The 13074-nt window shown below is 41.9% G+C and overlaps 1 long non-coding RNA gene across 2 annotated transcripts; it reads left to right on the forward strand.

Annotated features, from left to right (window-relative positions):
• Nucleotides 1-720: 720 nt before the first annotated feature.
• Nucleotides 721-8182, forward strand: LOC139055497 (uncharacterized). Of its 2 annotated transcripts, none has more exons than XR_011511807.1 (3): nt 721-943; nt 2441-2577; nt 7673-8182. It is a non-coding gene; the product is annotated as an uncharacterized lncRNA (long non-coding RNA). The 2 variants fall into 2 exon arrangements; XR_011511808.1 differs by lacking the exon at nt 721-943 and adding an exon at nt 1013-1193.
• The last annotated feature ends 4892 nt before the right edge of the window (nt 8183-13074 follow it).

Consider the following 13074-nt stretch of genomic DNA (forward strand, 5'->3'; position numbering starts at 1 on the left):
CTATCTTGAAAGTGATCTGCGAAAAGCGCATAGTGCGGCATAAGCTGAAAGCTTCGTGAGCGCAGTGTTCTCGCCGCTTCGGTCGCGTTGAAGCGAGAGCTAGCACGAAGGTGAATTCACTCGCTGCTGCGGGTTCTATGTTGAAAGATATCGTGCTGTACGGACTGACGGACGGATGGTTTTTCTTGTTGGGGAAATACAGAAATGCTTACGTTATAAAAAAAATTGCAGGGTTCGCGAATTTCGCGATAAGAACCAACACCAACCTACTCCCCCGCTGAGCGATGCCGTCTTGATCACCCCCTCCCAACCCCGGGAAAAGGGACACTACCTTTCTATCTCAGTTGAAGAAAGGATGATGAAACGTTAACAACGACCATAACGGCATCTCCTAACGAGTTGTCTTATGGCCTCTGAGATTTGCGCGCGAAGCTGGCGCGCGCGAACTTGAGAGGCCATAATTGGCCGCCTAATAGCATAAAAAGACAAAGACAATGCCAAACGACACAGCTAAAATTCAAACAAAGAACTGATCTTAGCTATACTGTTTGAGGAAAAGAAATACAAAATTAGACAGCCGCAACACACGCCACTAAAGCCGCCACCGCCGGCGTAACGAGGAACCAACAGTTGGCAACATTCATTCGCGCGTCATTGCTTCGCTTCGTCTCCGCAACAAGAGCCGCCATCTTCTCGCGCCTAAGGTTTCGTATGGTTTTGTTCTCTGCAATCCGCGCACACAGCTCATCGGTGGCTGCACGTCTGCTCGGCGTCGCAATGCGGCCTGCGTCATTTTCTGGTGCTCGCGCAATCGGTGTGAAACATGTCGCATGTGAAATGTTTGATAGAAGTGCCTCACGTCCAAGTCAAGCCGCCGTACGGGTGCATGGCTGTGCGCCCCGTTCTCGGAAGCGTCGACGGGTTTCCGGCATGCGGATTTCAGGTACGTGCAAATGCGTTTCGCCCTCCTATTGAGCTCCGGAGCAAAGCGTGAAATATTTCATGTGAAAGATGCAGTGCCCGTCATCATGGTGTGAATTTCGAGCGGCAAACGAGAACTTTGGCACTTAGAGCACACCGCGGCTGCTAAGTCAGCGTGGAAATTGTTTTTCGTTACCGCAATGTGTTGCTTTCAGTCTAACCTGCGGCTTGTGGACAGCTAGCCCATCGACTTTTGCTTGTGGCTGCGATAGGTATGTAAATGGAAGCGGTAATAATTTTCGAGCGCAGAGAGTTGTTTCGCTCGATGTTGGTCGTGTTCATGGCGTTGTGAAGGCTAGAAAACTGGCTTGATCGTGCTTAGTTCTGACTCGAAGAGGCGTAACGTTGGCGCTGGATGTGTTTGTTTTCCGTGCCGCGAGTACCAGTTTAATGCTTTTTGTTGCATGAGAGTGGTTGCTGCTACATGCCCTCTGGCCAGAACACACTAAAAGCAATTTCCTCACTTATATGTATGCAATGTGACGTAACAAAATTTCCAGCGTTTTATATGGAGCGTAAATATCCAGTATAGTTTAGTAAGAAACTCACATTCTGTCTTAGCTTAGTAGGCGTGAAACAAGTGAAACTCTCATTCCTTATTGAATTGTTCGCCCACACCGCACCACGCGCAGATGCGTCATCGGGTAATTGACAGTAGCTTCGCTACGTGAGTTGTTTTATGCGCCAATATTGCCCGGTTAAGTATCCTGTTAATTTATGCCGACGCTCGTTCATCTTGCTTTTAAGCGGGTACTATCCCCGAATACCGGACGATGCCAAACTTGTGAGGTGTAGCAAGCGCGGGAAATTCAAAGTGGCGTGGCTGCAAGTTCCTGTTTTTACGTTTCTTGCATTCAAAGCCAACAGGCACAGTATCACTGATTTATTTTCCATTTCTGCTGTACTTGATCAATCTAATGTGACAACTGCATTTGTTTTTTAATGTTCTCCATTGACTGTGTATTGAGCTTGGCTGCCGCCCTCTCTTCAGAGGATGCCGCTGTGATAGCTCTTTCGTATAGCACATGCCTCTAGGCCCTTGTGTTTCAAGGGCTCTGGCGAGGCAGCAGTGCTCCAAGTAATTTTACCATCCTATATATTTTCTATTTTGCATCATTCTTCCACGATGGATTTTAATGTTCATATTATTCGTCATTAGTCATCGCCATAATTTTATAGCACGTAGATTTTACGCACTTTACAGCGACAATTTTAGGCCAGTTTACAGCGAAGTCACATCTTCCATAATACATCAACATTACCACTTGTCATGGTGCTCTTTGGCCAAACCTGGCCCTTGCGCCATAAACTACCACACATTATCATCATCAGCTTGGCTGCCAGAAAATGCTTGAATTTCTTTCAGTATCCAAGTGACGAAATATTTCACTGACGGCAGTGTGTGAAACACGCAAGATGACAAAACTGACAGCAAAATGATTAGATATTTCTTTTATAGCGTTTGGACTCGACTTTTGGTGAGGATGTCGATCGACCTTGGGCCTGGTGACAGCACACCCGACATCGCCAAAGTTCAGCCTATCAGTTGAGTGCCCCCGAATGGACCATCAACATCGGAAAATGAAGCAGAGCCAGGTAGGGGCAATTTTTACTTTGGAACAGAACACTGACAGCTGCCTCCTTTTTTTAAGAACTAAATAACATATTTACAAACCAATCCTTTCTCTTTGTGCAGCCTACATAGAATTGTTTTTTGCTTGTTATACAGACCTTCAGAAAGCAGTTCTTCTGAACCATTTTTGCATGCACAAATAGATAAAGAGGAGTGCACTTTCTGAAGAAATTGATGCACTGAAATGTGCGTTCGACACACAGTGAGATGCAAAATAACCAACAACTTTATAGCGGTAAAAAAAAAGTTTGAAACATGTTCTAACATCATAACCCGCCTTGGCATACGGATCTAAATAAAACAGCAACAGAGGTGCATGCAGAGAAGTGTTTGTAAATGTTTGCAAGATATGTACATTGTCTAAGAAATTGTTTTTATTTACTTGGAGCTTCTTGGTGCCATGGCAGTGCAGTAAAAGTTCAAAATGATGCCCCTGCTCCTAATAAAGCACCTTTACATTTTAAAATAAAATTATGGGCTTTTACATTCCGAAACCTAAAGTTTTGAGAACCTGGCTTCTTTTATGTACACCTGAATCTAAGTGCATAAGCGTTATTGCATTTTACCCTAATTGGAGGGCAGCTGCCATGGCCTAGATTGAAGCTGGGACCAGCATGACTGAGCAGCATGGCATCATAGTAAGTGGGCTATAACACCAGGTCAAAATGAGAAATACTGCTTAGAACTACCGACTTCTTGGCTCACAAGCACTTTGCACTAAGTTAAAGGAGTATGCAGTACTGACAGCGACTGTTTATGTACCAATTTCTTTTTAGGCTGATTCCATTATTAGGGTGTGAAGCTTCAATTAGTCAAAACCAGTTTAAATTACAGAACCAGCTCAAAACACACACCATGTATAGCTGGATTTGGACATGCAAATGGAGTCAATTCATGTCGCCGAAAATGGAAGTGGCAGTCACACTATTTGATGCATTTTGCCTAATACATAGTCAATAATAAATAATCAATTCCTAAAATATTCTTTTCAAAAAGTTTTTTTCAAGCATGAAAGGAAGAGCCAAATGGTGTTCAGGTGCACAAGCGGTTAGCTGCACGGTACTTCATGCATGTGTTCACTGGCTTCTTTCAAGCTTGAAAAAAAATTTGTTGCACCTACTGAGCAGTAGAGAGCTGGATTGGGAATTTTTCAGGATGCTCTACAATTTTCGCACTGACACTTTTGCTTTGAATAAAATATTTGATCAGTTAAATAATTGTTAATAACTAATTACCTAATTACGAAAAATGCAAGAATTGGTTTCACTTCCTCAAAACGATGGCAAACGACATTACCTTGGTGCTGTCTGGCTACGTGGCACTTATACATATTTAAAGCTTGCGCATGTCATACAGACCACCTGGTAATTACAAGGCATATATAGAAGTGGCTAAGTTGTGTGAGCCAGCCATGTCTAGCGACTCATGAGAAACAGCCATGTTTCTTTGACTTAAGGGCATGATAAGATTTACATGCTCGACACCTTGTATCAGTGTGCTCTAGGCCTGTGCGTAGTTTAGCTGCTACATAAACAATATTTATCCACGTGTAAGCTAATATGCATCTTTCAAGTATATTGCCTCGTGTTTTCCAAAATAAACCATCTTCGTGCTTCCTTCATTATGTCTTCATCTGTTGCTGTGCTAATTTTGTAACATGCAACTGCACAAATTTTCATCTAGTTTTCATATTTCCTCGTTGTTTGGTGGCTTTATTTCTGAACAAGTTGTTTTCGTTAAACCCTGTTGCACACAGCAGTACACAGCATTTCTGCCTAGAGTGGGAATTGTTTTTTTTTTCATATGGACATTAATACACCTTGCCTGGGCAATGTAAGGCATCCTACATAACACGGCCCTGCAATAATGTTTTATATTGCATTCCAGCATCATGCAAAACTGTTTACTTACAGGATTAGAATATGTATAAGTGTTGGAAGTAACAGAACTGGAAGAAGCCAGCAGATAATGAGGCCAAGGAAAGCATACAGGAACATGTTTTAAGTTTTTTATATGAAGTATAGAAATGATAAATTCTAGGTAAGTGAAAGTGGATTAAAAGATATCCACCTGTGGCTGGGGAACGGACCCATAACATTCACATTACGCATGTGATATACTAACCACTGTGGTACTACGGCCGTGTTCGAGCGTCGACAATCTGAGGGGCCATTGTGGACGGTTGAATGCTGCCTCGGTGGTACAGTGCTTAGTGCATCGCATGCCTAATGCAAAGGCTGTAGGTTCGTTCTCCTCCCATGCCTGGTTGTTTTTTTTACCATTTTCCTTTCCCTTTATCATTCGCACATTTAAATAGAAAATTACAAGTAAGTTTCCACGTGCCTACCCTGGCATCTTCCAGCTGTGATTCAGAAAAATTTTGACCCTCAGTATCCTTTCTTCTCGTTTGGAAGAACAGGAGCTTCATTTAAAAAATAATGAATTCACCTTGTTCAGCATCTCAATGTGGTCTCAGATCTTATCACAGCGTGTGTATTACTAATTGAAGTTTTTGTTAAGATGATGATATAGCATGGGACCTAATTAGTAGCCTTTGTGTACAGATATATGACTAGTCTAATAAATAGGAGGACTTTAAGAAGCACTTCTAACATGGTCTGAGCATGTGTTTAAAAAAACTAATCTAGCATGATTTCAGGCATAACTGTTGCCCCTGAAAAATATTTGGATCATCTGCATTGGCATTGTTTTTAGAGAGCACCAATACTGCTTTGATAGAAGTAGCCTCGTGGAACATGAAGCATCGCTTCTTGCTGAGTCAAGGAAACATTATCTGCATATCTGAGGTGCAATTGTCATATGCTCGAATGCTGTTTAAAGGCTGCTAATAAGAAAATTACTTAACTTGCCTTCCAGAGATTGCTTCAGTAGTCTATGCTACTCGATCATAAACAATTTACCATAGTGAATATTCATCGCAGTTGGCTTGGCAATGTTTATGCAAAATACCACAATTGCCTACTAGACATGTGACTGCACTAAAACTTGGAATTAATGACCAGTAAGAATTATGGGACTGCAAAACTTAGTTTATGACTCCTGTTTCTGCCATAGTTTCTTACAGTAATTACTAGAGGCAACTCTGGTGCTGGAGTCGTACCACAATGGGAATGATGGGAAGCACATGGATTTGTCTGATATTCGTGCTTGTGAATTCAGACGTTCTTGTGGCTTCGTATATTATACGCTATATAAATCTTATTGTCGTAAATTTAAGCGCAGTCTATACTCTTCGAAGTGCAGAAGACGCCGCCAACACGCACAATTGCTATTAATTGCAACGATTGAGCTTGTCCAGGTAGCCAAATCGAAGGGCACCAAGCGTCTCAAGGCACTAGTATGCCCGCGATAAATTCATCAGGGCGTTGCACTCGCTTGTCGTTACATGCCTCCGTCGCTTAATGGTTTCAATATCAAACTTCTGTTCTAGAGTTCCTGTGTTTGAATCCTGTCGTCGGACGATTTTAATGTTTATTTATTTATTACACAGTATATTGTTGAAAATGACTAGAATACAAAGTCATAAAGCCGTTTGAAGCCAAACAGACGAAGTTTAGGCAAATCCATGTACTTCCCATAATTTCCATGCTGGTACAGCCGTTCTTGTTTGATCTCCTGTGGACACTAACGTCAGAGTTCCCTCTAGTAATTATTGTATGAAGCTCTGATTTCTGCGCCTCGCTCGTGCAGAAGCGGCACCACACCTGCTGCGTAAACATGCACTACCTTTCGGCCGAGTGCAGGGAATGCTGTGAACTCGCCATGTACATAGCCTGCACTAAGTAAAACAAATCACAACGTGCAGTTGCTACCACGTTGAACTGGTGGAATGAGTAGTGAAAAGCAGTACCTCCTGAACTAGTTCCGAAAGTGCAGGTTAATCAAGTGGAGATTATATAGCAACAGAAGTTGAGTGATTCTGCATTACATTCACAAAATATACTTCACGATACTTTTCCATTTATTTCCTCAGTTATTAAGAATCCCTTTTGCATTGTTGCACAAAACTACAGAATGCCAACATATTTTCCAGCATTCACTGGTAGCAAACATGTCAAAACATGTTCTAGTGTCTGGATTGCCGCTTTAGCTGTTAACCCCCAAGTTAATTCCGGAAAATGTACCAAATGTTTTACGTACTCAATTTTCGGTGTCATTCTCTTTCTAAAAATATATTACTTCATTGGTCTCTGGTTAGAAATAACACAAAAATAAGAGCTGCTCTTGAGGGCAGCTTTCCCTCAATGCCGACTGTAACTCATCTTTGACAACAAGAGCAGCATAACGTCGGGCAGAAAGAGTGCAACTAGTCATTGGCGATATTGGTACTACCTCCAGTCACTAGTACAGCTTGTGATCAATGGTTAAAGGTTGCGACTTTGTTGCTGCCCAATTTTAATTCTGCAGCTGTTACACTTGGGTGTAGCATGTGTACGTACGTGTGCATGCATTAAAATGACTTCACGCTAGAGCAAAGCAACTAGTGCAGAGAGGCATTAGTCATCTTTATATATTTGCTTTGTAAAGATGCACTAACTTTATCTTTTGCAATATAGACTTGGCGCTCATTGGCCAAAGATGCCCTTGTGCTACTAAAACCTACCAATTAATTCGCTTTTTGCAGTAGCACGTGCTTATTCCTTTTTCAGGATCGGTCTGCGAGTTCTAATTTGTTTTTCTTGAACTGTGCAATTCCCACTCACAGGACTGCATGTCATCTAAGGTGTTCTTTTTTCAATCAAGAATGTTGAGGTTGTGTTTGTGAAACTCGATTTCTTGCCTCAAACGATCTTGTACAAACTGACCAAGCTGATAATTCTACCTGCTTATATAATAAATGTGTTGCGGTTATGAACCCTCATAATGAATGACTTACAGTATAAAAATTTTATCTAATAAAACAATTTAATGAAAATTTTCATGTTTTTCGCGTTCGTGTTCACTTCTCTACTCTCGTGTCCTGTCTGCATGCCTCACCTCTTTTTTTGCATATTAAATATCGTATAAACTTAACCATGCTTTTTTACCACAATGCAGGGGGAAAAGGTTCCGGTAACACTGCATTCAGTATGGTGGCCCAGACGTGTATGCAAGCAACCTCCTTCATGTGGACCAAGAACTACTCTGCAGTGTCTCACAGACTTCCATGCGAAGCCCTCAACATTCTCGTCTCAGTGGAATGGCTGCTCATCTATCTGTGTGCCCATCACCAAGATGGCCAGTTGTAAAGCTCCTGTACCCGTTTAAGACAGCTTAATGATTTTTTTATTTAGTTTTCATGGTTGGCCGTAGAATCTTAACATCTTTGATGTTTCTAACGTTTTTACCTGGCCCAAAGTGGTGCAATAACTTTAAACCAGTGTAATGTATTTAAGTGATGCTCACTCTAATGCCTATCTGGTTTTGTTTGTGTTTAAGAAATTTGAATGTCTGATGAGGTAACAGCATTTAAACTTGTCATCGTGGCTCTTTTCAGTGAGCTGCTAGGAAATAAGATGCAAAACTTATCACACGCCAGTTGTAGCATTTTTGTTGTCAAGACTAAAGTATACATGTTTCAAAAGATGGAAAGTGGGGAAAAAGCCTCAAGACTATAATCATCCTAGGATTGTCATGTCCTTACAACTCTGCAATGACTAATGCCTCATACATCTTGGGAGCACATTGGTCGCAATGCCTACAGGTATACTTGATAAGAGAATAGCTCGCACTCAGATTTGCCACGCAGTTGATGGCTGATAGCTTTTGTTTGTCGTCTTCATGTTACTACAATGTGTTCAATATTCATTTACATGTGCTGCGGTTTTTTGCAGTCACACACACACACACACACACACACACACACATATATATATATATATATATATATATATATATATATATATATATATATATATATATATATATATATATATATATATATATTCTTCGTTTCAATAAAAATTTAGTTGAGAGTTAGCGCTCATCCTGTCTGCTTCTAGTCTGTGTCCGTGTCACTTCGCGCTACAATCCAAGATCAGGTTACTGTACCAACTTGCCCAACTTTTTATCCTTGTGTTAAAGACACACTCAGACTTGTTCTTACTTATGTGACCGGTTATTTTTGTGCTTTATAATAAGATGCAGTGCTGTTCAAATGAAAACATTTGATAGTTCGTAGTGAGGTTATTTAAAAAAACTGTTCTGCTTAAAATTTAATTGAGCAAGCCTGTGCCATTATTCGGTGCTTATGTCTTTGTATTGGTATGGTTTTACTCATCTTCCTTTTTACTTTTAAAATGTGCAAACATTATTATGTAACCATTTCTCTTGAATGAAATAAATATTTGACATTTCGTCACAAATTTTACAATGATTTTGTTCAATTAGGTAACCTTAGATATAGCTGATTGTTATTCTGGTAGCTTAACTTACAATGCCTGTAGAATATTCAATGCAAGCACATGGTGAAAAATACACTAAGTTATTGGGTATAAGCAGGTCACTGTCAGTAAATGGAGCATACGTATATTTCAGAAAACAGTGCATGCTTATATATTGAACAGCATGCACAGCTACACATGCTGTTTTGTTCGTAAATGCTGAAAGATTATTCGACGTGGAAGCACTTTGTTCTTGGGCTTTCAGTGCTGCCTTTAAGTCATATATGTGAAGGTACTAGTAGAAGCATCCCGTGGAGATAAATGACAACTTTGATGAATAGAGGTATAAAATATGTGCTTAAAACGGCAAAAAACTGCTTGACAGGCAAACGTATGCTTCTGTAGTACTGCACTTGTTACCGTCGCCAATACATGCATTGCTTGCGCTCTATTGCATTCAATATGAGCTACAGCAGCGAGCTGTGGTGTCTTTCCCTCCTGGTCGAGCTGGTGTTGCGAAAATTTTTGACCAAGAAAAGGAGGTTTTTAATCATTTCTGAAATGCATGTAACTATGCTTTTGGCTGTGTGCTGTTTCCACGGAGTTATAAGTACTGGTGCACCAAGGTGCGGGAGATCCTGTGTCCTTAGTGCAGCGCGCATTGTTATTGCGCTCTGCATCCTGCCGGCAGTGTACTATCACTGCAGAGGACGATTACGAAAGCATGGCGTGTGTGCCTTGCTGCAATGGCGAAACCTTAAATTGTTTTCCTGAAAGGGCCGCACGTTATGCTACCACATGACGGACCAGAAGCGCAATATGACGACGCCTCACAGATTCTGGCTCATACTGAACAAGGTAGTACCATAGCTAAGGCTAGGCAGCATTCACAACAGCTAGTCTGCCCATTAACTACATGGCTGTAGTGAACGCTAAAATACTTGCAGGGATAACACCCTTTTGGAAGGGTGTTGTCACATGCTACACCTATATTGAAAGGGTGGCTGTCTGTGTTACACCCCATATAGAAAGGGTGTTGTTTGCTTTACACCCATAGGTGAGGTGACGTCATATTAACACCCCTTCTTTTGTGGGGTGTTAATGTGCACCCTTTGCTTGGGGTGTAGCAATACACCCAAAAAGGGTGTCACCCATGGGACAAGCCATTTACACCCTTAAGGGTGTTAAAATTTTTAGAGTGCAGTGTAGTGTTTGAAAGGACCGCGTAGCAATGGCAACAGCAGCCACTGTTCGAGCGACGACATCCGTGGTCGCGTATGAATGGTGTACCCCAAGTTCGTTGCGGTGCTGTGTTGCCAGTGAGAATGAGTGCAAGCAACTGTTTTTATGTATCTGTGAACGGATATCCTCACCGGAAGAAAAACGGTAGGACATAAGTATGCGTACTGAAAATAAAGCTTCTTATTGAGCGATGTGAATCGAATTGTTATCGCGCAAATAGGTTTTGGTCACGTCGTTGCTTCCGATATTGCATTAACATTACACTCTATCCGAGACACTGATTTAGACGCATGCCTGCTGGCTCCGAGTTTAAGGATTCACTCGACAGATCAGCGATGTAGCTTCTTTTCACAGCCGAGAGAGATTGCTTGGACGCAGAGCGAGTAGTGCGGTGTATAAAATGTATGACTACGCATTTTTCGGTGTTACGTCGGCACCTGCGGGTCATGCTCACGCGTAATAATTTTTTGCTACGCTACCACTATATCGCAAAAATTTAATTTTGCTATGTAGCCCACACACTTACATTTTTGTTGCTTTCTGTAACTAACGCACTACTTTTTTGCCGCGAAGGCCGGCAGTGTGCGAAGTCGCTTCAGCACTCATAGAATGGCATAATTTTGAAAAAAACATCATTAACTTTTTTCTCTCACTATTCTGAATTAACAGTTTTGTGCTGATTAAGGTATTAAGGTAGAGTGGCAGATCTCGTATGAACGAGCATGTGAGTCGTAATTCTGAAAACAGCACAGCTGCTCCCTAGGCGGTTTCGAGGCACACAGTATTGTGGCTATATATACTGGCACCGTTGCTTCTAGAGTATCGCGTGTAGGTGGCATGTCTTCCAATTTTCTGCATTGGGCGTTTCTGAAATGTTTATGTATGTCATGACATATTGACTTGTTTCGTCGAATTTGACGCGGTCTCCTGTGCATATTTCGAAATTTGACCAGCAGCCTCTGCATGTCAACATGTTCGCGCAAACTCACGCGATGCCTCTTTTTATACTCCCGTTGCATCTCGAAAAAGCTCCGCCCTTGCAAAGCAAAAAATTAAAAAGACAGAAAGAAAACTCCCATAATTCCACGCAAAAATTCCGCTCGCACGGAGTAAAAATTCTACTCCGATCGTACGGAGCATAATAAACTCCGAACCGGGCCGGGGGTCGCTAGAAGACAAGCAGTATACTCCCACGTCGGAGTTATTTCCGTTTACAGTGTGGTGGTGTTCGGACGCAAGTGAGCGCCGAAGAAGTCAGCGTCCACTGCTAGCGGGAGTAAGCAGTCGGGCCGTGGGCCCGAGCTTGCAGATTACCACAGGTGGAACCTGGACTGCCTAACCTGCTCAGTCAGCACAACGTCCCATCGCGTGGCAACCTTGAGTTGCCACGACGGCTCGGCGCTTTTCAACTTCGCGGCCACGTGACAAGAACTGTTGGCGAGGCGTACCCCGCTCTTATTCTAATGTCCTTGTGTATTCTGACACACCTAACAACTTTAGGATTAGAGTAGCGGTGACTTTGATTAATGAGAACTGCATTTGTTACGAGCAGTGTAGAGTGCTTTTCATCCTTTTTCTCCATGCTTTGTTTATGGGTGTTTTCTTTCCACCTTCTTTGTGTAAATACACATTCTTCTTTCACTTCTGAAATTTACCGCTTTCATCCTTCATTTGAATGGAGAACATAGATAGCGACATTATTTTAGGTCGCTTTCCATAAACGGACCGTGACAGGGATCAAGGCCTTGCTTAAGGTCTCATACAGGCAGCTTGCGATGTCACTACAACGTAATGACGGCGCCATCTGTAACCGCCACGGCAAACAAACAGCATGTCGGATTTTCGGACGTGGTGAAATGTCGTTTTGCAGAAGCAGCTTTTCTAGCGGTGTTCCACAAATTGCCTTCTCGTGAAAATTCCATCTGCCCATGTTAGGTCACATGGTGGTCGGGAAATCTGAGACGGAAACAAATTATTTAATTTTTCTAATATTAATCATCATATCAAATACATTGGTCCACTCGGGAGGTTTCGACCGTGCCCGTTAGGTCACTCTTACATATGCGGCAATCTCGATGAAGGTTTTACGCGAGGAGGTACGTTGACATCTCGGTGCCTCAATTCCACACGTGTGTTACATAAACTGCGGAAGCCTAGGATCAAGATAAAATCATATTGTACAGCTGCCGCGTATTCAACTGCAAGAAATCAAATTATATCTTAGGGTAATTGCAACTGCTTATGGATGCTACACAGGATAATGTCCAAGAAATCACTGGAATCTCCACTGACCTTGAAAATACTTGATATCGTTTGCAGCTTCTTACAAAGTAAGCATTGACGTATACTTCTCTCTTGCCCACACCAGATAGCCATTTCATATGGTCACTGCGGGTTAAATATAGTGATGACCATTCTGTAGCACATGCGCACAACAGGAAATTGGCAAAGAGCCGTGTCCGTGTTTTAATTGTCTCCAATGTCCTGGCACAGTTGCTCATCAAGGAAATTTCGAACAAATTGCTCACAGTTATTCGGGCCATGGAGAGTAAATACGTTGAAAAAAGAACCAAGAAATATTTTTTATGGTGTAAACTATTTATTGTGCTAATTAATGAATTGTTTATTGTTTTTAGGCTATCCAAAGGTGAAACGTCACTCCAACATATAAGAAACGAAATAGGGGCTTTGCTTTAGGTTTTCTGTGTTTCTTTTATCGTTGCGGCGCATAAAACACAGCGTAGCAGATATGATATATTGTACATTACGTGGGATGATTTCATTACTGCACATACCACAATGGGGGATTTACCAAGAAGTGGCCGTTACATATCA

Source organism: Dermacentor albipictus, chromosome 2 (assembly GCF_038994185.2).
Source record: "Dermacentor albipictus isolate Rhodes 1998 colony chromosome 2, USDA_Dalb.pri_finalv2, whole genome shotgun sequence".
Lineage (NCBI taxonomy): Eukaryota > Metazoa > Arthropoda > Arachnida > Ixodida > Ixodidae > Dermacentor > Dermacentor albipictus.